The sequence below is a fragment of the Balaenoptera musculus genome, chromosome 13 (assembly GCF_009873245.2).
Source record: "Balaenoptera musculus isolate JJ_BM4_2016_0621 chromosome 13, mBalMus1.pri.v3, whole genome shotgun sequence".
Taxonomy (NCBI): domain Eukaryota; kingdom Metazoa; phylum Chordata; class Mammalia; order Artiodactyla; family Balaenopteridae; genus Balaenoptera; species Balaenoptera musculus.
This window is the reverse complement of record NC_045797.1, coordinates 73,669,543-73,697,006: the sequence shown is the minus strand read 5'-3', so window position 1 is coordinate 73,697,006 and position 27,464 is coordinate 73,669,543.

Sequence of the window (27,464 nt, the reverse complement as noted above, 5' to 3'; positions counted from 1 at the left end):
GGCAAACAACACTATTCAGTATGCATATTTATGGACATACTCACATACTTTAGAGTGGAAGTCTATTGATGAGGAAGAGGAATACAAATAGTGATTAGGAGCAGAATAAAAAAATTAAAAATAACAATCAGAGCCTTTCTTTAATCAATGACAACAATGCTAGGTAACAAAAATATGATAAGCTAAGTTCAAGCTCCTTAAATTCAAAAAGAGATCACTTTGAGGTTGAAGAAAAGTTACTGATCTCACTCTGACAAACAATTGTCGTATCCAGTTCTGTGCAAATACACATAAGGCAGCTCTAGAGAGTGAATCACATACCTCAAAACAGTGAGTTCCAAAGTGTGTGTGTATGTGTTTGTGTGCGTGTGCACTCACATGCATGTGCTACAGATGCTCACTTCTAGAGAAATACATGCTATGAGGCAAAGTGGAGAGGAACCTGGAAATCTTTGTTGCCTAAACAGACCTGCAGCCCATCCAATCCCTGGGGATCATTAGTATCAGGGTACCCACATCTCCACAGAGACAAAGATTTGATTTAGATCACACGTTGCTGAAGTACATCCAGTGATGTTCTATGGAAACACCTATGTAGAGAAGGGGGTTAAGTGTGGGTCAAACTCCCTTCCTTACTTAAAATGTTGACGTGTAAAGCTCAGTCTCTACAGCTACACTGTTCTCACTGGCCAAGGACAGACAATGCTAGGAGAAGGAGTTGTTTCTGCCCTCTGACCCTTTTTCCTTGCCGGCTGATGAATTAACTGCAAACAGCATTGCCTTAGTTTTCTACAACAAAATAAGCCAAACCATCTCATGCATAGGGCCCAGCATAACTTCATTCAGTTTAGACATCACACCTCTCTCTGAGCACTGACTGGCCTGAGGGTTGGTTTTATTTGAGGTTCCTATGATGATTTGTGCTTTCTAATGGATAACATCTCACATATGAGGCTACTATCAATTTAAGGACAAACGACAGTCATTCAAATAAGTGAAGGAAGGAAGGAATGAACAAAAGATTGAACGAAGGAAAGAACACAATATTTCATGTCCAATTTTATGACACACATCAGACACAACAGATCTTTTCTACTTAGAGGACACCTGAAAACGGTAGAAACCAGAAAGCACAGAACAAAAGCAGCATCAACAGGTTAGTGCCATCTGCAAAATAGGGTGGTTAAGAACACAGTACCTTAGTCAAGTTTTGAAAGAGGAAAGTGCTAAACCATTGCCTAAAAAAGCCCAAATGGAGGCAATAAGGGCTTCGCATCAGGAGGAGTACTAACTGCTTTGAAGTGGCTTTGGAGAGTTTGTCTCTCATATGTTATCATTGTAGTTCATACTGATTCATTCTCTGTAGTTGAATTATCTTTAAAAAATTTATTGTGCATTTTTATGGCAATAGCCAATCATGCATATCATTAGTGTGCATAGCAAGGAGTTTAAGACAAGAGAAGATTGATGGCTTTTCAATTATTGATGGAAATGAACTGCCAAGCACAGTTAGTTTAAGAAATGCAATAAAGATCAAAAGTCAAATCTCTGGCTCTGTGCACACACACACACACAACCTCACTAAACAACCTCATTATTTCATCTTAGCAGTAAGTGAAGAAGGCAATTAAGTTACTTAAGATTTCAGACACCTCTGAAAATTTATCTCACAAAATGAAATAAAAAAAACCCAAAACATTTTCACTGGCGTTTAAAGGAGGGATTTAAACGCCAGAATTTCAAATGTATAGGGTGCTTCAGAGGTCATCACATTCAACCCTGTCCTGCCAGTGACTCAAGGTCAGTGTCACCGTCTCTGATCAGATATTGGCTCTGTCTAGAGGTTGGTGGCAAGTGTTGCCCACAGAAGGGAAGCCACTTTATGTGGAAAGCAAGCTCACCAAATTAAGAAACCGATTATTTGTCCACATATAATGTGGTTTCACCACAGATTTTCTGGGTTTCCCTGAGCAAATTATTCTCTCTAAGCATTATTATTTTTCATCTCTGAAATGGAAATGACAGTAGTGTTAGCTTATGGGATTGTATTAGGCACTTAAATGATAGCACATACTGCAAAGTATCAACCAGTTCTTTTATTTTCTTTTTAACATCTTTATTGGAGTATAATTGCTTTACAATGGTGTGTTAGTTTCTGCTGTATAACAAAGTGAATCAGTTATACATATACATATGTCCCCATATCTCTTCCCTCTTGCATCTCCCTCCCTCCCACCCACCCCTCTAGGTGGTCACAAAGCACCGAGCTGATCTCCCTGTGCTATGCGGCTCAACCAGTTCTTTAGGTTTATGTAGTTGTTGTGCTTCTGCTGGTAAAATTCATGTTTATTTCAGGGCTGTGGGCACAAACTGGGCCACAACACTAGCTGCTCCCCAAAGCGCCACAGTGAATCCCTGCGCTCCACACTCAGTACAGCCCTCTGTACGACTTAGCAACTCTCACTTCGCTTTAATCAATTTTGTTTTCCATTGCTTTCAGTACCATTCCAAAGTTTACATCCTCAAGCTGCCATCTCGTCCCATCCATTTTACATCCAGTAGATATTATTAGTTCCTAAATCATGAAGAAACTTAGGAGGTCGGATATCACCTATACCAATTTCTTGTGTACCCATTAACAACAAATACATTTATATCCTTTGCGTCTTTGCCCTTTTGCTTCCAGTCTCAGAGGACCCCTATTCAGGATCAACCAATGATCTTATACATGCTCTTTATGCCGCCTCTTCCCCAAATCCAAAATCATCTTGAGCCAATATATTTATTCTGAGCTCTCAGCCCAAATAACTAAATATCATTTGGGAATCTCCACCTGGATGTTGCATAGGAAACCCATATTTAGCATGTTTCAAATGGAATACCAATTTCTATCTCCAACCAAAACTCCTATGTTCATGTACGGGAATGTATCTGGTTACTCAAGCCATGTACCTCTATGTCATCCTTGAGATCTCCTTTTCCATATAACTGGCATCCAATTGCAAAGTTATTTTAGTTTAAAAATTTTAAACTATTTCTTGAATCTATTTACTTATCTCCAACCTAACAGATAATTACCCTAATTCAATCCATTTCTACCATGAGAACAACTGCAATAAATTAATGGCTGGTCTTCTTGACTCCCATCTTGCTACTTTAAAATCTAATCTCCATGCCACACTAAGTGTTACATTTCTAAAGCACTTATCCAACAGCATTCCAAGGGTAAGCCTTTTATGATCTGGCCCTGCTTACCCCTTAAGCTACCTTTCTCTGCATTATCCTCTGACGCACTCTGCTGCTGTCAGATTAAGCTTCATGCAGTTTCACTCTGCTGACTTTAGTGATTTTGCACCATTTGTCTTCTGCTGTCTTTGGCTGGCTCCTATTACTCATCCTCAATATATCAGCCTCCTGGAATCTTTCTACCCCTCCAGACAGTGTTGGATGCCCCTCTTCTGTGCTTCCATATTACTCTCAATTACACTTTTCTCTTTTTTCTTTCCCATTGAGGTGTGAATTTTCTAAGGGTAGGAGTAACCAATGGGAAATTGAAGATGAAGTCATAAATTTTTTTTTTTTAGAAAGGGTGGGTCTAAACGTCTATCAGTATAAACTGCAGGCATATTTATGTGTGTTGGACCATGGGTCTGGACACAGTCACCCAGCATATCATAGAAGTGGAAAATGGGCTCTGGACAGGACCCTGGAGAAAGCTACCAAGGTCCCTTTATATGTCACCAAGGCCATGAAAAAGCAGAAAGTGCAATTTTCAGGTACACGTGAGATTTCAGGGTGAAAAGAAAGCCACGGAGAAAAATGGAGAAGAGGGGTAAGGCAAAGGGATCTTAATGTGCTGAAGTGAGCTCACATTTGTAGAGCTACAGCTAATCCATAAAGAGAATTATCTGCCTGCAGTTGGTAAGGATGACAAAATATGAGAAGCAAAATCAAGGGCATTGAAGTTTAGTGTGGTATTTAAACTGCGTAAATACAGAAGCATCTTATTAGGATGAATTTGTCAGGAGAAGGAAGTGAATGTAAGAAGCAAAACAAACCAAAATTGCCCATCAAGACAAAGAAAGTAAGGTGCAATTAATGATTCACAAAATATACAAAGGATGAATTTGGCCCTTTAACAAATCCTTTATATCAGATAAAATTGGACTGAAAAATCACAGTGTATAAAGCATGAGTGTTAAAGGACCTCTTGTTCTGAGCTGCACCTCACACTAGAGCCTTGAGATTCCTTGATTCATTAATACCAATGGGTCTATTTTTATACAGGTTAAATCACCTGTTGTTAGAATGTGGTTCTGGGTCATTACACAGTGAATTTTAATAAATTAAACCTGCTGTCCTTTTCAAAAACAACACATGGGTCAACAACTATGATTAAGTTGTCTATATTAATAAGTGGTTATTTCTGGATAATTACAGTTTCTTCTAAGTAATTTGTATAAATGGGAAATATCTTTAAATAGTTCTAAGTTATTTATATCCTCACCTTTGATATGTCCTGTGTGATCATATATCTGTGTATGGATACCCAGTGGTTCTAACTTTAATATTTAACTCAATACCCTGTCCCTTTTTTCCAATAAGGGAGCAGAATGGCATCGTGGTTAAAGGCACAGCCAAACAAACTGCCTGGGTTACAATCCCAGCCCTGTATCTTGCTCTTTGACCTCAGGCCTGTTGTTAATCTCTGTTGTGACTCAGTTGCTCATTTGTAACTTGCAAATAATAATAGTGCTTATCCATTAGAATTATTCTAAATATTAAATAGGTTAATATATTTATAAAGTGCTATACAGGGAAAATATTTTGTAAGTTCTTAGAACAGAGTCTGGTACAGGATAAGCACTTAATAATTTAACTATTACAATTTCAGTCATTCTAGCCCCTGTTTTATATTGAGCAATATTGCTTGCTTGTTCTCTTGTTATGGCTATTTCCTTCCTAATAAGAAGGTAATTGGGTAATAAGGGGGAAAGTAAAACAGAAAATACAAGAATAAAATAACAAAGGTAGGAACTATAACACAAATCTAGTTTATATAACATATTATTATAGTACTAGCACCTAACGTCATTTTCTTCAAACTCAGGTAAAACATAGCTTTCGAACTTGGATATGTTCTATTTCAAATTCTGAATTGCTGAAGGAGACAGATTATCCTTTTTACCTGATGGCTTGGTGGGAATGCAAAACAGTTTTTTTTTTATTTTGAGGAAAATAGGAAAAGCCAGTTTTCCAAGCTCTGAGGAAAAGTGTCTGGTTGCGTTGAGATAGGGAGATATTCGCTGAGCCTGAGTCATATCCTTTTGGCCTCTGTGAAATATCATGTTTTCTAGAATTCCACCATCTAGAAGCTAGTGATGAGGCTGGATGTGATTCACCTTGTCACCTTGTGAATCACACCCAGCCTTATTGCTAGCTTCTAGATAGTAGAAGTGGAGTTCCTAAGTTGATGCTTGCTTAAGGTGTATTTGAGTGCCTGTAAGTTACCAGAAAGCTGCTAGATGCTGGGAATACAAAGATGAACAACATGTGAATGTCTTTGACCTCAATTTTTTTCCCAATTACTGGGGAAAGGTCACAGAGCTGGTTACAGAGCTGGGATGTGTGAAAATATAATTCCAACAGCAGAACCATGGGAGAGGATTGCTGGATGAAAACGGTTTGTACAAAATGCTTTTAAAGCACATGAAGTGAATGATTAAATTCATTGCAAGAGGGGGAATATAGAGAACTGGGTATTTGTATAAGACTTAACCAATTGAATGATGTTTTAAATTGGTCTTTGAAATAATATTCATTTCCCCAGGCTGAGGAGAATGATATTCTACAATACATCACTCAGAAGCTTCAAAAACCATTAGGCTACATGAGGACATTCAGAGAGTGAAATCTGGAGTCCAGTGGAGACCAGGCTGAAGGTACCCAAGGACCTGGTTGTAAAGGTGAAGAGTTCACGAGACAAAGAGAGTCTACTTTGTCCTGTAATCACGAAGGAGACACATATGATTAAGAATCAGAATCCTAGGACACATTTTCATTTTAGAAAAACTACCTGAGAGGAAGCGAGATTGATCAGGAAACTCTAAAAGAACTTGAACCAGAGCACTGTCAGACGGAATGGGGAAAGGGAGAATTGATTGGAGAGGTGTATACATTGTAAAAGTAAGAGGACTCAGTGGCCAATTAGATGGAGAAATGTGGTCTAAGAAGGAGACTAGGATGACCTCATGATTTCTAGTGGAATGATTAGATTATGTCTTTAGAGATCAAAACAGCAGATTTGTGAGAAAAGATGAAGATGTTGGTTTTGACCACAGTGAGTGTGAAGCATCTACAGGACATTGTAGAGCAGACAGGTGTTTATGAGTTGTGGAAATAAGATTCTGGAGCACAGGGAGAATTCTGGTTTCATGGTAGAGATTCAGAACATAGGTGTCTAAGTGTTACATACGTGAAGTCAGATGAAAATAAAAAAGCGAGGGAAAAGAATGAGAGCTTATGAATGTAAAATTCAAGGTGTAAAAATGAGATCTAAATAGAAAATAAGATGGAAATGGAGTGGCCGGAGAGAGAGGAGGGGTTGATGACTCACAAGCTAAGTGAGGCATTTTAAGATGACAGAACCTGGTTGGGGTATCACATTTTCCGGAGAAGTCAGGTAAGAAAGTTTGAAAAGAAGCCAATAGACTTAACATTTCAGATATCAGTTTCACTGGATGAATGGGTGGTGGGGTTGAGGTATAAATTGGAGCTTAAAAAATAAAGACACGGGGTTTAAATTCAAGATTTGTATAGCGCAAGGAAAAAGAGGGGTATTTTATTTAGAACAAAGAGATAAACTCAAATATGTGAAGGTGTGCTATAAATTATAAACACGCTATATAGGGCAACCTTACTGAAGCCAACTCACCCTCTGCTGATTGGAACTGACCAAAGATGCTAAAAAACCATGTCTTCTGTTTAACTTCATGTGTGTCTTTTAGGGCTATGAACAAGGTCTAGGAAAATCAACAGGGTTCTAATTTTCCATGTTTACCTCCATTTCTAATACCTCTATAAAGGTCTCCTGAGGGATACAAGCCTCTTAATAGTGAGATCACCCAGTCCTGGGGTTTATTACCCCAGTATTGTTCTCTACTGGTTAACCTCCCCCCACCCCCCCCACCCCCACCCATGGAAGTCTCTAGCTTCTTTTGTTTCCCACACAGGCTCATACTTAATGAGGTATGCATCTCTTGTTTAAATTCTAAAGTTTGTTTCTTATTGAAAACAAAGAGAACAGAAAACAAGCAATACTAAGTGCTGACAAGTCCCTGGAGGCCCCTGGTTCTCTTGTTCTTTAAAAGCTCTCCATAGCCTTTGTGGAATTAACCAAAGTTCATTCCAGAGACAAATAAAAAACACAGTTCTGCAGTGACAATTCCATTCACCTTTAAAGAAAAAAATCAAGAAAACAAGAATAACTTAAAAGTCTAAATGTTTGGTTTCAGGCTATATTTTAATTTTTGTTCCCCTCCAATCAATCTTGAAAACCTATTTTTAACTTTTAAAATATAAGACTATGCGATATCAAAGGAAGAAACTCTAACCTAAAAAACCAGAGTCTAACCATTGAAAAACAGGCCTTAGGATGATGGGATTGTTGTGCCTGTGATTTATACTAAGGAAAAATAAAATCAATTTCATTGAAATTACCTGTTTATATTGTTTATAAAACCCTGTTTGGATACTATACAAACTGATTTCTTATAAAATGACATCCTTTTCCTGTGAAGAAAGGCTGGGAAGTGATTTTATGCCATTTAGAAACAAACATATGTTCTTAACTAAAGTTTATGCAGGCATTCTGTCTCTCAACTGACCAGGGCATTGTCAATACTTCCCTGAGGTTTCTGGAGATTATTTCCACTACTCATTCTCATCCTCTTCAGACAAGCTGATCACCAGTTTTGTGAAGTACCTATAACAGTTTTGTGAAGTACCTATAACACTATCCTCAGCATGAAGTCTGCATATGGCTCCAGAGTTTTGTTCACATCTTGCTAGGCTATAACTTTCTCTCTCATTCCCTTTAGACTGTATGACAGACACACTGAACATGTATGTAAAATATAACATGTTGACCCAGAATTCCTCAACTGCTTATTCTCCCAGAGGAACTTCAGAGTTTAACTGTCAAGTAACAACCACAACAAAACCAGGAAAAAACACATTTATAATATTCATAGTTCTTGTTCAAAAAAAGTGAAATACTTGCCTATTTATTCACCACCCCCTTTTCTGTGGTTTTTTTTTTTTTTTTTTTGTAGTTTTCTTCATTTAGGACCCAAATCTTTCTAGGAATGCTTACTTCTAATTGTTATAATGTTTTGTCCATGCTTGAGGAATGGCATTTCACCTTCTAATTGACTACTGGAGTTACACAGTAAGCTGCTGATTTTTTATATAGAAACTTTTTATTTTTAACACTTTTTGATTTACAGAAAAATTGTGAAAATAGGGCAGAGAGTGTCCATATATCCTGCATCCAGTTTCCCCTATTGGAACACCTTAAATTAGTATCGTACATTTGTTACAGAAAATGAATGAGTATTGATGTTATTATTATCTAAAGTCCTCAGCTTTTACCCAATGTCCTTTCTGTGTTCCAGAATCCTATTTAGATGCCATATTACATTTTATTATCATCTCCTTAAGCTCCTCTTGACTATGACTGTTTCTCAAACTTTCCTTGCTTTTGATGACCTTGACAGTTTAGAGAAGCACAGGTCAGCATTTTGTAGAATGTTCTTCAATCGAGATTTCTGTGATGTTTTACTCATGATTAGCCTCACTTTATACAATCTGAGGAGAACGATCACAGAGGTAAAGTGCCGTTCTCTTCACACTATATCAGGAGCACATACTGTCAATACGCCTTAACAAAGTGATGCTAGCCTGACCACCTGGCTGAAATAGCGTTTGTCAGATTTCTCCGCTGTGAAGTTACTCTTTGTCCCTCCTTTCCATACTGTACTCTTTGGAAGGGAGTCACTATGCTGAGTCCACTCTTGAAGGGTGAGGAGTTATAGTCTACCTCCTTAAGGGCAGAACATCTACACAATTTGGAATTGTTTGGTGTAAGTGATGTGTCTCATCTCCCTATTTCTTTATTTACTCAATTACTTACTTATATCAGAATGGACATGAGGATATTTATTTTATACTTTGAATTATCAATCAATACTATCTTATTTAAGTACCCCATATTTTCCAGGATTGGCCATTAAGAGCTCTTTCTGATGGCTCCTATGTCCCTTTAATGTACTCCTATCATTGTGCTGTTTTCTGGCACTAGAAGGTGGTAGGGTGATAGACAGATAGCTAGATAGATGATAGACAAAGATAGGAGTATCTATCTATATCTATCAACCATCTATATCTCTATGTCTGTCTGCCTATCTATCTATCTATCTATCTATCTATCATCTATCTAATCTACTACCTATCTATCATCTGTCTATCTTGTCTCAGTCTTAGAATCAGCCATTTTTCCAAGAAGTCCTGATTCTTTGTATTAGAGAATGGTATTAGAAACCAAGATCTGAGCACTTGTTGTGCTTATGGCTACTGGGGTGTAGTTGAGTCTAGATACTCTTAGCTAAGAGAACAGAAACATATACCTGTATATACCAATGTTTGTATATACACAGATCTATAAATACTCCAGTATGTTAACCATCTGCTAAACATAAGTTCATACTGATGTCTCCAACTCTAATCCATTACCATGTGGATTATTCTAGCCTCTATCCCTTGTTTACTTGTAATCTCCAATACCAACTCTGAGAAACCGTGGTCCTACTTCGCCATCTATTTACTTAATTGTTCAAATCCAGTATACACGCATAGCAGTATTGGAAGCATTAGCCAGTACACCTATGGGAAACAACTTTTAACTAAAATGCAATGCTTGTTTGCAGTTCCTTTTGGCTTTAGACTTATCTATTCATATCTGAAGTTACTTAGGTCACTGCTTATTCCCTCTACCCTCTTCAGTGAGGTTCTTTCATAAATGTGTAATATAGATAGATAATTTTGTCACATTCAACTTTCCATTTTAGGATCCTCTGACTGCATAAATATATTTTCTTTTCAATTTGCATGCATTAAGTTTCATTCTTTCTACTGTAAAGTTTTATAGGTTGTGAAATACATAGTAACATATAATTAATGTTATAGTATCACACAGAATAGTGTCATTGCCCTAAAATTATCTCCTGTGCTTCATCAATTCAACCTTCTCTCCTAAACCCTAAAGTCTTAAAATCACCAACATCTACCAGCATTATAGTTTTGCTATTTCCAGAATGTCATATGTAACCTTTTACGACTTCACTTAGCAATATGAATTTAAGATCCATCCATGTTTTTCATGGCTCGATAGCTCATTTCTTTTTTATGACAGGATAATATTTCATTGGCTAGACATACCTCAGGTGATTTATCCAATCACTCGTTGCAGAGCACCTTGATTGCTTCCAGTTTGCAGCGGGTGGAATTTATGAATAAACTGCAATAAACATTTTTATGCAGGTTTTTGTGTGGACATAAGTCTTCAATCATATGGGTAAATGCCGAACACCAAGGTTCTTGGATCACATATTGAGCTTATGTTTACCTTTGTAAGAAACTGCCAAACTGTCTTCCAAAGAGGCTTTCTTATTCTGTTTTACATTCCCACCAGGAACCTATGAGTGTTACTATTGTGCTGCACCCTTGCCAACAATTTCTATTGTCAGGGTTTTTTTTGTTGTTTATGTGCGGGCATTTTTTTTGTGTGTTTTTGTTTGTTCTTTAGTCATCCTAGTAAGTATGTAGTGGGATCTCATTGTTATTTCAATTTAAACTCCATAATGAGACATTATGTTGGGTATATTTTCATCTACTTACTTATATGCTATTTATATATCTTTTTTTGGTAAAGTATCTGTCTGGATTTTTTTTTAATACAGGGTTGTTTTTTTTTTTAGTATTTTATTTATTTATTTATTTAATTTATTTGGCTGCATCGGGTCTTACTTGTGGCACGGGGGCTCAGTACTTATGGCGCACGGGCTTAGTTGCACGTGGGATCTTAGATCCCCAACCAGGGATTGAACCCATGTCCCTTGCATTGGAAGGCAGATTCTTAACCACTGGACCACAAGAGAAGTCCCTGTCTGGATGTCTGACTCATTGTTTAATTGAGTTGTTTGTTTTCTTGTTGCTTTAAGAATTCTTTGTATATTTTGGATACAAGTCCTTTATCAGAATGTGTTTTGGAAATATTTTCTCCCAGTTTGTGGCTTGTCTTTCATTTTCTTAGCAGCATATTTTGTAAAACATAAGTTTTTTTAAATTTGAATAAAGTCAAACATCAATTTTTAAAATGAATTATGCCCTTGATGTCACATCTAAAATCACTGTTAAATCCAAATTTATGTACATTTCTCATTTCTCTTATAAATTTTATAGTTTTGCACTTTAAATTTAGGTCTATGATCCATTTTTAAATTCTGAAAAAGGTATGATGTCTGAGAGAAGGTTTTTTGTTTTGTTTTATTGTTCTTTTCATATGGACATCTAATCATTCCAGCACCATTTGTTCAAAAGCCTATCCTTTCTTCATGGAATTTCTTTTGATCCTATTTCAAAGAGCAGTCACTGTATTTATTTAGGTATATTTCTAAGTTATCTATACTGTTCATTGATCTGTGTATCTATTCTTTCCCCAATATCACAGTCTCTTGATTATTATTTCTTTACAGTAAGTATTGAAATCTGGTAGTGTGAGTCCTGCAACTTTTTTGTCCCTTTTTAGTATCGTATTGGCTCTTCTGGGTCTTTTACTTTTCCATATATACTTTAAGTTTAGTTAACTGATACTTACAGAGTAGCTTGCTGGAATTTTGATTGTGATTGCATTAAATCAATATATCAGGTTGGGAAGAATTGACATTCTAACAATATTAAGTCTTTGAATCCATGAACATGGAATGTCTCTCCATTTATTTAAATTTTATTTAATGTCTTTCATCATAGCATTGCAGCATATAATCTTGTATATATTTTGTTAGATTTATACCTAAGCATTTCTTTTTCTTCTTTTTTACTAGTTGCCAGAAGATTTTATCATAAATAAATGGATGTTAGATTTTGTCAACCCCTCCCACCTCCCCACTCCCTGCATCTATTGATATGATCATGAGATTTTTTTTCTTTAGCTTGTTGATGTTATAGATTACATTGATTGACTTTCAACAACATCAAAAGTTATTTTTTTTAAATAATCAATATAATGATAAAACTCTAGCCAGGCCAAACAAGAAAAAAATGGAAAAGACATAAATTACCAATATCAGAAATGAAAGAAGAGACATCAATACTCATACCATGGACTTTAACATGATAATAACAGAATACTTTGAACAACTCTATGCCTACAAATTCAATAACCTAGATGAAATGAGCCAATTCCTTGAATGACGCAAACTATCAAAACTCACACAAGCAAAGACAGATAGTCTAAATAGGCATATACCTATTAAATAAATTGGATCAAATATAAATAATCTTGATCTCCATTAAAACACCAGGCCCATATAGTTTCACTGGTGAATTCTACAATCATTTAAAGAAGATGTGATACCAGTTCTCCACAATCTTTTCAAGAATATAGTAACAGAGAGAACATTAAAATTCATTCTATAAGGCCAGCATTACCCTAAAACTAAAAGTAGATAAAGACATTACAAGAAAGGAAAACTGTAGACCAATATCTCTCATGAATATACATGCAAATACTCTCAACTTAGCAAGTCATATCCAAAAATGTATACACACCATGACCAAGTAGAATTTATTCTAGGTATTCAGGACTGGTTCAACACTTGAAAATAGGATGCCATCTAACTTTTCTTTTTTTAAAAAATTATATAAGACATGTCACTCTTTTGCTTTGAGGCACTGAAGATTTTTCCTGTATCATTGAAAGCTAATGATTTTACAAGGGTATATAGCATAGCAAAATAGAGCAGTATTTTCAAGAAACTTATAGTAAGAAGGATAAACCTTGGCTACTAGAGCTAAGGATAGGTCACTAAGAGTAATGGGTCCTTAATGTGTGCCATGTTGTTAAGTAAATATGCCCAGAGTAACACCTAGCTTTTCATTTACTTACAAAAGATAAGGTTTATAATCAGAGAGAGTCAGTATAGGCAGATGTTGAAGAGTTATTTTGAGATCAGGGGTGGTATTTTAACTTTCTGGGTTCCATCGGATTGGTTCTCAGATGTTTATTTAGTAAAAAAAAAAAAAAAAAAAAAGAGATGCCTTGCTGGTTCAGACAAGTTTTGTACCCACTTTTACAATAAATAGTTGACTCATCTTGAGTAATTTTGAATAATATGGGATATATCTTTAGATAATGTCCTCCCTCCAATGACAGTTGACGACTGAGATAATAAACAGTTGTTTGAAAACGTCGGAGCTTTTCTTACTTTGTGAGAAGGTCTATGGTCATTATCAGTCAGTAGATAAGAGTTAGTGCTAAATTGTCCAGACCAATGGAACATAAGAAGTAGTCATCCGTATTTTGGAGCAGATAATTTAAGAGTTTGATATAAGATTCTGGAGAAATAGGATAGAATTTCATAAATCATAACTTGAAGCATAATTTTCCAGTTAAACTGTTGACTTTTTCTCAAGTGAAAGCAACTAAGTTTTTTGGATATGCTTATCCATAGGGGTCTTAAAGAAAGCTGAACATAAATCTACTATAGTAAAGAATTTGGCTACAGCTTGATCCAAAGTGTATTGTTTAGTTTAGGTATTACTGAGAAGCAAGGTATAACTATTTGTTAATTGCTTTGCATATCTATGACAAATCTATAGCCTTAAAAATCAGGGTTTTTTTTTTTTATTAGCTTAGCATATTACAAGCACTAGTACAAAGGTGCAGAGATATTTTTTCTAGTATCTTTCTCAATTTTTTTTTTCTGGTTACTGTTGACTGGAGACTTTCCTTGGCTTTAGTTTTAAAATATTGGAAAGTTTAGGTAACAAGTTACAAGTATTAAATTGGACTCTTATGGGCTCTGCTCCAAATATTCTGCCTAAGACTTGGAGTTTTTGCTTATAGGGATTCTGAGACCATAGCTAATTCTTTGGTTATTTCTTGAATTATACATAGTATAAGTCTACTGACTTCCAGATCAGCTATAATTTGATTGTGTGTTGGAGAATTTTCTGGAACTTCTAAAAATAGTTCCTCTTCACTACATTTTATCTGGTAGTTCTATTTGCAAATACTACTCTACCTATTAAATGTGCAGGGTTTTATCAAACAGAAGAGGAACTGTTCTCCTGTAATAGTCCTAAAGTAAAATTTTCATGTTGAGACATGGAGAAGCACTTAGGATAGCTAGAATTCTCCCTATTTGAGTGAATTTAGTAATCAAAGGGATACGATGTTCTGTTAGTGGGGTTAATGATAGATACAGTGACATGTAAAATAAGAAAGCTATTGATATATAGCTGTAACCTAATCAAAACTATCCATACGTCTTTTTTTTTTAATGGAACACTTTCATAATTTTGAATAGATACAAGAAGGAAAAACATTCAGGGTTAAAACAAAAGTTACATGGAAGTAAAGAAAGCAGAATAAATAAACACATTATTGCAAGGGTACTGATTTGTAGTGCACCTCCAAATCAATAGGTCTAATTAAATTTGATGAAGACCTATATACATATAGGCCTTAGAATAACAAAATAAATTCATAAAGTGAAAAAATTATATATTTATCTTTGAATCAATTGTATTAAATTCATTGTTCTAAAAAATCTACAGTTTTACTTATGTTTCAAAATAATTGATATGCTAGTTACAATCTGAAAATTAAACCAAGAAAACAATTCCATTAACAACATCATAAAAATAAAGTATTTAGGAATAAATTTAATAAAGGAAGTATAAGCTTTGGCTACCAAAACTATAAAACATTGCTGAGAGAAACTGTCACAGATCTAAATAAATGGAGAGACTTTCCATGTTCATGAATTGAAGAACTTAATATTAAAATAGCAATGCTCTCCAAATTGATGTATAGATTTTGTGAAATCCCTATATAAATCTTAGTAAGATTTTCTGCTGTAATTGATAAGCTTATCTTAAACTTTATATGGAAATGCAAAGGACCCAGAGTAGCCAAAAACTCTTTAAAAAGAAGAAAAATTTTGGGAGACTTATGCTGCCTGATTACCAAGTATATTGTAAAGCCACAGTAATTAAGTAGTGTGGTATTGGCATACGGATGGCCATATCGATTAATGGAGTTGAACTGATAGTCTACAAATAAACTCTTAAATTTATGGTTAATCAATTTTTAACAGAGGCCAAGACAATTCAATGAGAAAGAATAATATTTTCAGCATGCAGTGTTGGGATAATTGGATATCCACATGCAAAACCAAACAAACACACACACAAAAACTTAAATTCCTTATCTCATGCCATATACAAGTATCCACTCAAAACAAATAATATATCTAAATATAAGAACTAAAACTATAAATTTTTAAGAAGAAAACATAAGAGAAAAGCTTCTTTTATTTATTTTTTTGGCCACGCCACGCAGCATGCAGGATCTTAGTTCCCCAACCAGGGACCGAACCTGCCCCCCCCTGCATTGGAAGCACAGAGTCCTAACCACTGGACCACCAGTGAACTCCTGAGAAAATCTTCTTAACCTTAAATTAGGTAAGGAGGTTTTAGATACAATACCAAAATCATGAGCCATAAAATAAAAATGATACATTGAACTTCATAAAAGATACAATTGTACTTATAATTATGCCATTAAAAATAAAATATTATAGAGTACTAGGAGAAAATATTTACAAATCTTATATCTGATAAAAGACTGGTATCTAGAATATGTAAATAATACTTAGAACTCAATGAGAAGACAAAGTATCCAATTAAGATTGGATAAAGCTTTTGAATATATATTTCACAAAATAAGACATACAGATGGCTAATAAGCTTGTGAAGTGTACTTACGATCATTAGTCATTGGAGAAATGTAATTGCAAACCACAATGAGATACACCGACTGGCTGTAATAAAAAGATATACAATGTCAAGAATAGGTGAGGATGATGGTCAGGAAGATGGCGGAAGAGTAAGACGCGGAGATCACCTTCCTCCCCACAGATACATCAGAAATACATCTACACGTGGAACTGCTCCTACAGAACACTGACTGAACGCTGGCAGAAGACGTCAGACCTCCCAAAAGGCAAGAAAATCCCCACGTACTTGGGTAGGGCAAAAGAAAAAAGAAATAACAGAGACAAAAGAATAGGGACGGGATCTGCACCAGTGGGAGGGAGCTGTGAAGGAGGAAAGGTTTCCACACACTAGGAAGCTCCTTCATGGGCAGAGACTGCGGGTGGCAGAGGGGGGAAGCTTCGGAGCCACGGAGGAGAGCGCAGCCACAGGGGTGCGGAGGGCAAAGCGGAGAGATTCCCGCAAGGAGGCTCGGCGCCGAGCAGCACTCACCAGCCCAAGAGGCTTGTCTGCTCACCCGCCGGGGCGGGCGGGGGCTGGGAGCCGAGGCTTGGGCTTCGGTTGGATCACAGGGAGAGGACTGGGGCTGGCGGCGTGAACACAGCCTGAAGGGGTTGGCGCACCACAGCTAGCCGGGAGGGAGTCCGGGAAAAAGTCTGCAGCCGCGGAAGAGGCAAGAGACTTTTTCTTGCCTCTTTGTTTCGCGGCGCGCAAGGAGAGGGGATTCAGAGCGCCGCCTAAACGAGCTCCAGAGACAGGCGCGAGCCGCGGCTATCAGCACGGACGCCAGAGACGGGCAGGAGACGCTAAGGCTGCTGCTGCCGCCACCAAGAAGCCTGTGTGCAAGCATAGGTCACTCTCCACACCGCCCTTCCCGGGAGCCGGTGCAGCCCGCCACTGCCAGGGTCCCGTGATCCGGGGACAACTTCCCCGGGAGAACGCACGGCACACCTCAGGCGGGTGCAACGTCACGCCGGCCTCTGCCGCCGCAGGCTCGCCCCGCCTCCTCCGTACCGCTCCCTCCCCCCGGCCTGAGTGAGCCAGAGCCCCCGAAGCAGCTGCTCCTTTAACCCTGTCCTGTCTGGGCGGGGAACAGACGCCCTCAGGCGACCTACATGCAGAGGCGGGGCCAAATCCAAAGCTGAACCCCAGAAGCTGTGCGAACAGAGAAGAGAAAGGGAAATCTGTGCCAGCAGCCTCAGAAGCAGCGGATTAAAGCTCCACAAACAACTTGATTTGCCTGCATCTGTTGTATACCTGAATAGACAACGAATCATCCCAAATTCAAGAGGTGGACTTTGGGAGCAGGATATATTAATTTTTCCCCTTTTCCTTTTTTTGTGAATATATATGTGTATGCTTCTGGGTGAGATTTTGTCTGTATAGCTTTGCTTTCACCATTAGTCCTAGGGTTAGGTTAAAAAAATTTTTTTTCCTAATAAATGTTTTCTTAATAATTTTTTCCTTATTTTCTATTTTTAGAAATTAAAAAAATTTTTTAGTAAGTTTTTTCATATTTTTTATTTCAAAAAATTAAAAATTTTTTTCTTAATAATTTTTTTATTTTTTATTATAAAAATTAATAAATCTATTTTTAAAAATTAAAAAATAATTTTTCTGAATACATTTATTCTTAATAATTTTTTTCTTATTTTTTATTATAATATCTTTATTTTATTTTATTTTATCCTCTTTCTTTCTTTCTTTCTATTTTTTTCTCCCTTATATTCTGAGCTGTGTGGATGAAAGGCTCTTGGTGCTCCAGCCAGGCATCAGGGCTATGCCTCTGAGGTGGGAGAGCCAACTTCAGGACACTGGTCCACAAGAGACCTCCCAGCTCCACGTAATACCAAATGGCAAAAATCTCTCAGAGATCTCAATCTCAACATCAAGATGCAGCTTCACTCAACGACCAGCAAGCTACAGTGCTAGACACCCTATGCCAAACAACTAGCAAGACAGGAACACAGCCCCATCCATTAGCAGAGAGGCTGCCTAAAATCATAATAAGGCCACAGACACCCCAAAACACACCACCAGACGTGGACGTGCCCACCAGAAAGACAAGATCCAGCCTCATCCACCAGAACACAGGCACTAGTCCCCTCCACCAGGAAGTCTACACAACCCATTGAACCAACCTTAGCCACTGGGGACAGATACCAAAAACAACGGGAATTACGAACCTGCAGCCTGTTAAAAGGAGACCCCAAACACAGTAAGATAAGCAAAATGAGAAGACAAAAAAACACACAGCACGTGAAGGAGCAGGGTCAAAACACACCAGACCTAACAAATGAAGAGGAAATAGGCAGTCTACCTGAAAAACAATTCAGAATAATGATAGTAAAGATGATCCAAAATCTTGGAAATAGAATAGACAAAATGCAAGAAACATTTAACAAGGATGTAGAAGAACTAAAGAGGAACCAAGCAATGATGAAAAACACAATAAGTGAAATTAAAAATACTCTAGATGGGATCAATGGCAGAAGAACGGATAAGTGACCTGGAAGATAAAATAGTGGAAATAACTACTGCAGAGCAGAATAAAGAAAAAAGAATGAAAAGAACTGAGGACAGTCTCAGAGACCTCTGGGACAACATTAAACACACCAACATTCGAATTATAGGGGTCCCAGAAGAAGAAGAGAAAAAGAAAGGGACTGAGAAAATATTTGAAGAGATTATAGTTGAAAACTTCCCTAATATGGGAAAGGAAATAGTTAATCAAGTCCTGGAAGCACAGAGAGTCCCATACAGGATAAATCCAAGGAGAAACACACCAAGACACATATTAATCAAACTATCAAAAATTAAATATAAAGAAAACATATTAAAAGCAGCAAGGGAAAAACAACAAATAACACACAAGGGAATCCCCATAAGGTTAACATCTGATCTTTCAGCAGAAACTCTGCAAGCCAGAAGGGAGTAGCAGGATATACTTAAAGTCATGAAGGAGAAAAACCTACAACCAAGGTTACTCTACCCAGCAAGGATCTCATTCAGATTTGATGGAGAAATTAAAACCTTTACAGACGAGCAAAAGCTGAGAGAGTTCAGCACCACCAAACCAGCTTTACAACAAATGCTAAAGGATCTTCTCTAGGCAAGAGAAGGAAAACACCTACAATAACAAACACAAAATATTTAAGAAAATGGGAATAGGAACATACATATCAATAATTACCTTAAATGTAAATGGATTAAATGCTCCCACCAAAAGACACAGACTGGCTGAATAGATACAAAAACAAGACCCATATATATGCTGTCTACAAGAGACCCACTTCAGACCTAGAGAAACATACAGACTGAAAGTGAGGGGATGGAAAAAGGTATTCCATGCAAATGGAAATCAAAAGAAAGCTGGAGTAGCAATTCTCATATCAGACAAAATAGACTTTAAAATAAAGACTATGACAAGAGACAAAGAAGGACACTATATAATGATCAAGGGATCGATCCAAGAGGAAGGTATAACAATTGTAAATATTTATGCACCCAACATAGGAGCACCTCAATACATAAGGCAAATACTAACAGCCATAAAAGGGGAAATCGACAGTAACACAATCATAGTAGGGGACTTTAACACCCCACTTTCACCAATGGACAGATCATCCAAAATGAAAATAAATAAGGAAACACAAACTTTAAATGATACATTAAACAAGATGGACTTAATTGATATTTATAGGACATTCCACCCAAAAACAACAGAATACACATTTTTCTCAAGTGCTCATGGAACATTCTCCAGGATAGATCATATCTTGGGTCACAAATCAAGCCTTGGTAAATTTAAGAAAATTGAAATCGTATCAAGTATCTTTTCCGACCACAACGCTATGAGACTAGATATCAATTACAGGAAAAGATCTGTAAAAAATACAAACACATGGAGGCTACACAATACACTACTTAATAACGAAGTGATCACTGAAGAAATCAAAGGGGAAATCAAAAAATACCTAGAAACAAATGACAATGGAGACACGACGACCCAAAACCTATGGGACGCAGCAAAAGCCGTGCTAAGAGGGAAGTTTATAGCAATACAAGCCTACATCAAGAAACAGGAAACATCTCGAATAAACAACCTAACCTTGCACCTAAAGCAATTAGAGAAAGAAGAGCAAAAAAACCCCAAAGCTAGCAGAAGGAAAGAAATCATAAAGATCAGATCAGAAATAAATGAAAAAGAAATGAAGGAAACAATAGCAAAAATCAATGAAACTAAAAGCTGGTTCTTCGAGAAGATACACAAAATTGATAAACCATTAGCCAGACTCATCAAGAGAAAAAGGGAGAAAACTCAAATCAATAGAATTAGAAATGAAAAAGGAGAAGTAACCACTGACACTGCAGAAATACAAATGATCATGAGAGATTACTACAAGCAACTCTATGCCAATAAAATGGACAACTTGGAAGAAATGGACAGATTCTTAGAAATGCACAACCTACCGAGACTGAACCAGGAAGAAATAGAAAATATGAACAGACCAATCACAAGCACTGAAATTGAAACTGTGATTAAAAATCTTCCAACAAACAAAAGCCCAGGACCAGATGGCTTCACTGGCGAATTCTATCAAACATTTAGAGAAGAGCTAACACCTAGCCTTCTCAAACTCTTCCAAAATATTGCAGAGGGAGGAACACTCCCCAACTCATTCTACGAGGCCACCATCACCCTGATACCAAAACCAGACAAAGATGTCACAAAGAAAGAAAACTACAGGCCAATATCACTGATAAACATAGATGCCAAAATCCTCCACAAAATACTAGCAAACAGAATCCAACAGCACATTAAAAGGATTATACACCATGATCAAGTGGGGTTTATTCCAGGAATGCAAGGATTCTTCAATATACGCAACTCAATCAACGTGATACATCATATTCACAAATTGAAGGAGAAAAACCATATGATCATCTCAATAGATGCAAAGAAAGCTTTCGACAAAATTCAACACCCATTTATGATAAAAGCCCTGCAGAAAGTAGGCATAGAGGGAACTTTCCTCAACATAATAAAGGCCATATATGACAAACCCACAGCCAACATTGTCCTCAATGGTGAAAAACTGAAACCATTTCCACTAAGATCAGGAACAAGACAAGGTTGCCCACTCTCACCACTATTATTCAACATAGTTTTGGAAGTGTTAGCCTCAGCAATCAGAGAAGACAAAGAAATAAAAGGAATCCAAATCGGAAAAGAAGAAGTAAAGCTGTCACTGTTTGCAGATGACATGATACTATACATAGAGAATCCTAAAACTGCCACCAGAAAACTACTAGAGCTAATCAATGAATTTGGTAAAGTAGCAGGATACAAAATTAATGCAGAGATATCTCTTGCATTCCTATATACTAATGATGAAAAATCTGAAAGTGAAATTAAGAAAACACTTCCGTTTACCATTGCAACAAAAAGAACAAAATATCTAAGAATAAACCTACCTAAGGAGACAAAAGACCTGTATGCAGAAAATTATAGGACACTGATGAAAGAAATTAAAGATGATACAAATAGATGGAGAGATATACCATGTTCTTGGATTGGAAGAATCAACATTGTGAAAATGACTCTACTACCCAAAGCAATCTACAGATTCAATGCAATCCCTATCAAACTACCACTGGCATTTTTCACAGAACTAGAACAAAAAATTTCACAATTTGTATGGAGACACAAAAGACCCCGAACAGCCAAAGCAACCTTGAGAACGAAAAATGGAACTGGAGGAATCAGGCTCCCTGACTTCAGACTATATTACAAAGCTACAGTAATCAAGACAGTTTGGTACTGGCACAAAAACAGAAATATAGATCAATGGAACAGGATAGAAAGCCCAGAGATAAACCCACGCACATATGGTCACCTTATCTTTGATAAAGGAGGCAAGCATACACAGTGGAGAAAAGACAGTTTCTTCAGTAAGTGGTGCTGGGAAAATTGGACAGGTACATGTAAAAGTATGAAATTAGAACACTCCCTGACACCATACACAAAAATAAACTCAAAATGGATTAAAGACCTAAGTGTAAAGCCAGACACTATCAAACTCTTAGAGGAAAGCATAGGCAGAACACTCTATGACATAAATCGCAGCAAGATCCTTTTTGACCCAGCTCCCAGAGAAATGGAAATAAAAACACAAATAAACAAATGGGACCTAATGAAACTTAAAAGCTTTTGCACAGCAAAGGAAACCATAAACAAGACCAAAAGACAACCTTCAGAATGGCAGAAAATATTTGCAAATGAAGCAACTGACAAAGGATTAATCTCCAAGATTTATAAGCAGCTCATGCAGCTCAATAACAAAAAAACAAACAACCCAATCCAAAAATGGGCAGAAGACCTAAATAGACATTTCTCCAAAGAAGATATACAGATGGCCAACAGACACATGAAAGAATGCTCAACATCATTAATCATTAGAGAAATGCAAATCAAAACTACAATGAGGTATCATCTCACACCGGTCAGAATGGCCATCATCAAAAAATCTACAAACAATAAATGCTGGAGAGGGTGTGGAGAAAAGGGAACACTCTTGCACTGTTGGTGGGAATGTAAATTGATACAGCCACTATGGAGAACAGTATGGAGGTTCCTTCAAAAGCTAAAAATAGAACTACCATACGACCCAGCAATTCCACTACTGGGCATATACCCTGAGAAAACCATAATTCAAAAAGAGTCACGTACCAAAATGTTCATTGCAGCTCTATTTACAATAGCCAGGACATGGAAGCAACCTAAGTGTCCATCATTGGATGAATGAATAAAGAAGATGTGGCACATATATACAATGGAATATTACTCAGCCATAAAAAGAAATGAAATGGAGGTATTTGTAATGAGGTGGATGGAGTTAGAGTCTGTCATACAGAGTGAAGTAAGTCAGAAAGAGAAAAACAAATACAGTATGCTAACACATATATATATGGAATCTAAGAAAAAAAAAAAAACAAGGTCATGAAGAACCTAGTGGCAAAATGGGAATAAAGACACAGACCTACTAAAGAATGGACTTGAGGATATGGGGAGGGGGAGGGGTGAGATGTGACAGGGTGAGAGAGTGTCATGGACATATATACACTACCAAATGTAAAATAGATAGCTAGTGGTAAGCAGCCGCATAGCACAGGGAGATCAGCTCGGTGCTTTGTGACCACCTAGAGGGGTGGGATGGGGAGGGTGGGAGGGAGGGAGATGCAAGAGGGAAGAGATATGGGAACATGTGTATATGTATAACTGATTCACTTTGTTATAAAGCAGAAACTAACACACCATTGTAAAGCAATTATACTTCAATAAAGATGTTAAACAAAAAAGAATTGGTGAGGATGTGGATAAACTACAACCACCATTGTTTTGAACACACATTTCCAGTTTCTTCTACATATTAGTACTCATAAAAACCAGCAATTTCACTCCTAAGACTCTAACAGAGAAATGAATACATACATCTACACAAAGACCTGGATGTGAATGTTCATAGCAGCATCATTATTATTATAGCCCAAATTGAAAACAATCCAAATATCCATCAACTGGGAAGTGGATAAGGCAAATGTGGCACATGCATACCATTAAATAATATTCACTAATAAAAAGGAATATTTGAAATACTGATCAAGCTACAATATGGATGAACCTCAGAAACATTATGGTCAGTAAAACAGATCTCTGTCTCACAACACACACACACACACTATGTAATTGATGATTCCATTTATATGAAATATCCAGAAAAGGGGAATTTGCACATGCAGAAAGCAAATCTTTGGTAGTTTGGGCTTGAGTGGGGAGTGAGGTTTGTCTGAGAATGGGGTCATGGGGATTTGGGGGAGTGATGGAATTGTTCTAAAACTGAGTTGTGTTGATGGTGTTAAAATTATAAACTTAATAAAAATCACTGAATTATATTCTTAAAGTGGGTGGCTCGATTTTATGGTATATAAATTATAGTTCAATAAATTGTTAAAATAATGTACTAGGTATAATATTTTCTCTCTTTTAAAATATAAACTATTTGAAGATAGGTTAATTTTATGATACCTAAGAATGGAGAATTTATCACTTATATATTCTAGAGAAGTCTTGCCAGAACTGCATCATTTAGTCTTTTCAAATAATGAATTTGGTTTTCTAAACTAACTTTATTATGTTTGTTTGTATATTACTTCATTAACTTAAAATATCTTTATTGATAAATTAATAAATAAAATTCAGCCTGTTATAGTCTAAAACTCAGTGTGGTCTTTAGTATACTGACAGAGTGGTGCAACAATCACTATGGTCTAAGTTTAGAAAATTTTCTTCATATCAAAAAAATCCCCGCATATTCATCACTAGTCACTCCCCATGCTTTCCCTCTCTCGTAGGCTAAGCAACCACTAATCTATTCTAGGTCTTTATAGATTTGCCCATTCTGGATATTTTGTATAAATAGAATCATACAATACGTGATCTTTTGTGACTTGCTTCTTTCATTTAGCATGATATTTCAAGGTTCATCCAAGTCACAGCATGTATCAGTGCTTCACTGCTTTTTATGGGAAATAACATTCCATTTTATGGATATGCCACATTTTATCTTTCAATTGTCAGTTGATACACATTTGAGCTGTTTCCACTCTTTAGCTATTATGAATTATGCTGCTATGAACATTCGTGTACAAGTTTCTGTGTGAACTTATCTTTTCAATTCTCTTGGCTGTACACCCAAGGGTGAAATTTCTGGTTTATATGGCAACTCTATGTTTAATTTTTTGAGGAACTGACAAACTGTTTACCAAAGTGAATACACCAGTTTGCTTTCCCATTAGCATTGTTTGGAGATTCCAATATCTCTATATCTTTGCCAACACTTGTTATTGGCCTGTCTCTGATTGTAGCTGTCTTTGTGAGTGTGAAATGTTATCTTACTGTGGTTTTGATTTGCATTTCCCTATGACTAATGATGTTGAGAAACTTTTCATGTGCTTATTAACCACTTGTATATATTATTTGGAGAAATGTCTATTCAAATGCTTTATCTGTTTTTCAAGTCATTTTAAAAAAATTGTTGAGCTGAAAGAATGTTTTGTTTATTCTAGATACAAGTCTCTTAACAGATATATAGTTTATAAATCTATTTTTCATATTTTGTTGGTTGTCTTTTTCTTGATTGTATCCTTTGAAGCACAAAATTTTTTAGTTTTGAAGCAGCTCAATTTATCTATTTTTTCTTATTATAATTATGATTTTAGTGTTATAGCTAAAGAAACTTTGCCTAACCTAAGGTTATGAAAATTGCACCCATTTTTTTCTAAATGTATTGTTTTATATTTACATTTAGGTCCTTGATTCTTTTTAAGGTAATCGTTGTATATGGTGTAGGATAGGGGTCCAAACCCACTTTTTTGCATGTGAATATCCAGTTGTCTCAGCACTATTTGTTGAAAAGACTGTTCTTTCCCCCATTTAATTATCATGATACCCTTGTTGAAAAATCAGTTTTTGATGATATGTGTATAGATTTATTTCTGGATCCTTCAATTCTATTTCATTTATCTATATATCTATTGCTACTTATTTCAGTATTTTTTAACTTGTTTCATTGCATTTATTTTACTTTCTTAAAATTTACTCTGTTGAATTCTTTTAGTTTTTAAGTATAATGATTAGCTAATTCATTTTCAAATATTCATACAATACTAAAATGCATTTAAGGCTATGAGTTTGCTTCTAATTTCCACTTTGCTGGAATCTGAATAAGTTAAACATTTTTAAAAAACAAAAACAATACAAACATCTAACAATTTTTACTTTGGTCTTTGTTCTAACCCATGGACTATTTAGAATCCTGCTTAACTGTATTCACACATATTTTATTTGTTTATTTGGCTTTCATTTTATTGTTGATTATTGTTTTTCTTTTTTTAATTCTGGTAATAGATATGTTCTGTATAATCTTAATCCATGGGAATCTGTTGCAAATATCTCTTACTTATAAAAGACTACCCTATGAATAGTTTTCTGACTGCTGCTTTGAAAGCTTTCTGAGGAACACTTACCCGGAAACAGATTGTAAAACGTCTTTAGTTACTAGAGATTCTGTAGTGTCTTAGGAAAATTATTCACAGTTCCAGCACCAAGGAATATTTTCCTGGGCATGTAACTGATATTCCCTATGGCTTGGGGCTCTGAGGTTTACCTCCAGCTTCACTACAAGAAGTAAACATGGATCCAGAGTTCAAGCTTTCTACTGTACATGGATCTGATGTGGATATTCCTTTGGCATTTAATCTCCAGGCCCTAATGGTGATATCAGAACCCCTAGGGCAAAGCAGCCTCATCTCTCACTCACCAGTAAGTGCTTTCTTTCCAATTTTCTCTTTCTTTTATTAAATGCAAATATGCATTTTTAATGTGTATTGTGTGTTTATACATTTTATATAGCATTACTATGCGTTTAAAACAAGAAGTGGAGATTTAAGCCTATGCCCAAGTTGCCCTTTTAACTCAGAAGCTTAGTGGATTGTTTTTTAAATGCATTATGCAGATTGATCTACTAGGATTTTATGCCTTCTGCATGAAAATTGGTCTATAGTTTTGTCTTCATCATAGAGTTTAACGAATTTATTTATTTTTCCCTTAGAGAAAGAATATAATCTGAAATCGCTTTATAAATCTCCAGTGTGTAATTAAAGTTGGTATAAATATTCAGGGTAGATGTAGATTGAACACGCACAGTAGTGCTTGAGGTATTTCCCCAATCACAGCCCAAAATGTACTCAATTTTATCTACCATCACATTAAATAATTATTTCTAATTATGTGAGACTTTAATTTATAACATTATTTCCTTTCTCTTATCATTGCAACTATACACTTCACTACATCTACTGGGGTTAACAAAAATTCTCTTTGCAATCTAATCCTCTTTGTCAGCTAAAAGGAAGAGAAAATAAATGCAGGTATGGTATGTGCTGAAAAGTCAGAATCAGAGGAATATACTATTTAAATTTTGATTAAATATGTAGTGCTCTCTCCATAGATAGATAGATTTTGTATATAATATGTAAACTAGACAATAATTATTGCTTTTAACTGAACAGGAACTAGCTACAAATTGGTTCATAACTGGTTCTTAAGGTCACATAGCCTATTTGATTCAAATTTGGCATTACTCCATTCATTCCATTATACCTACTGCACTGCCAATATGAATGACTAATTCCTAAACTTCATAGAGCAATTAATCTCTGTCACTAACTGTGACATCACTGAATGTGGGATTTGTTCACCCTTTAATTCAATGAATCTCTCT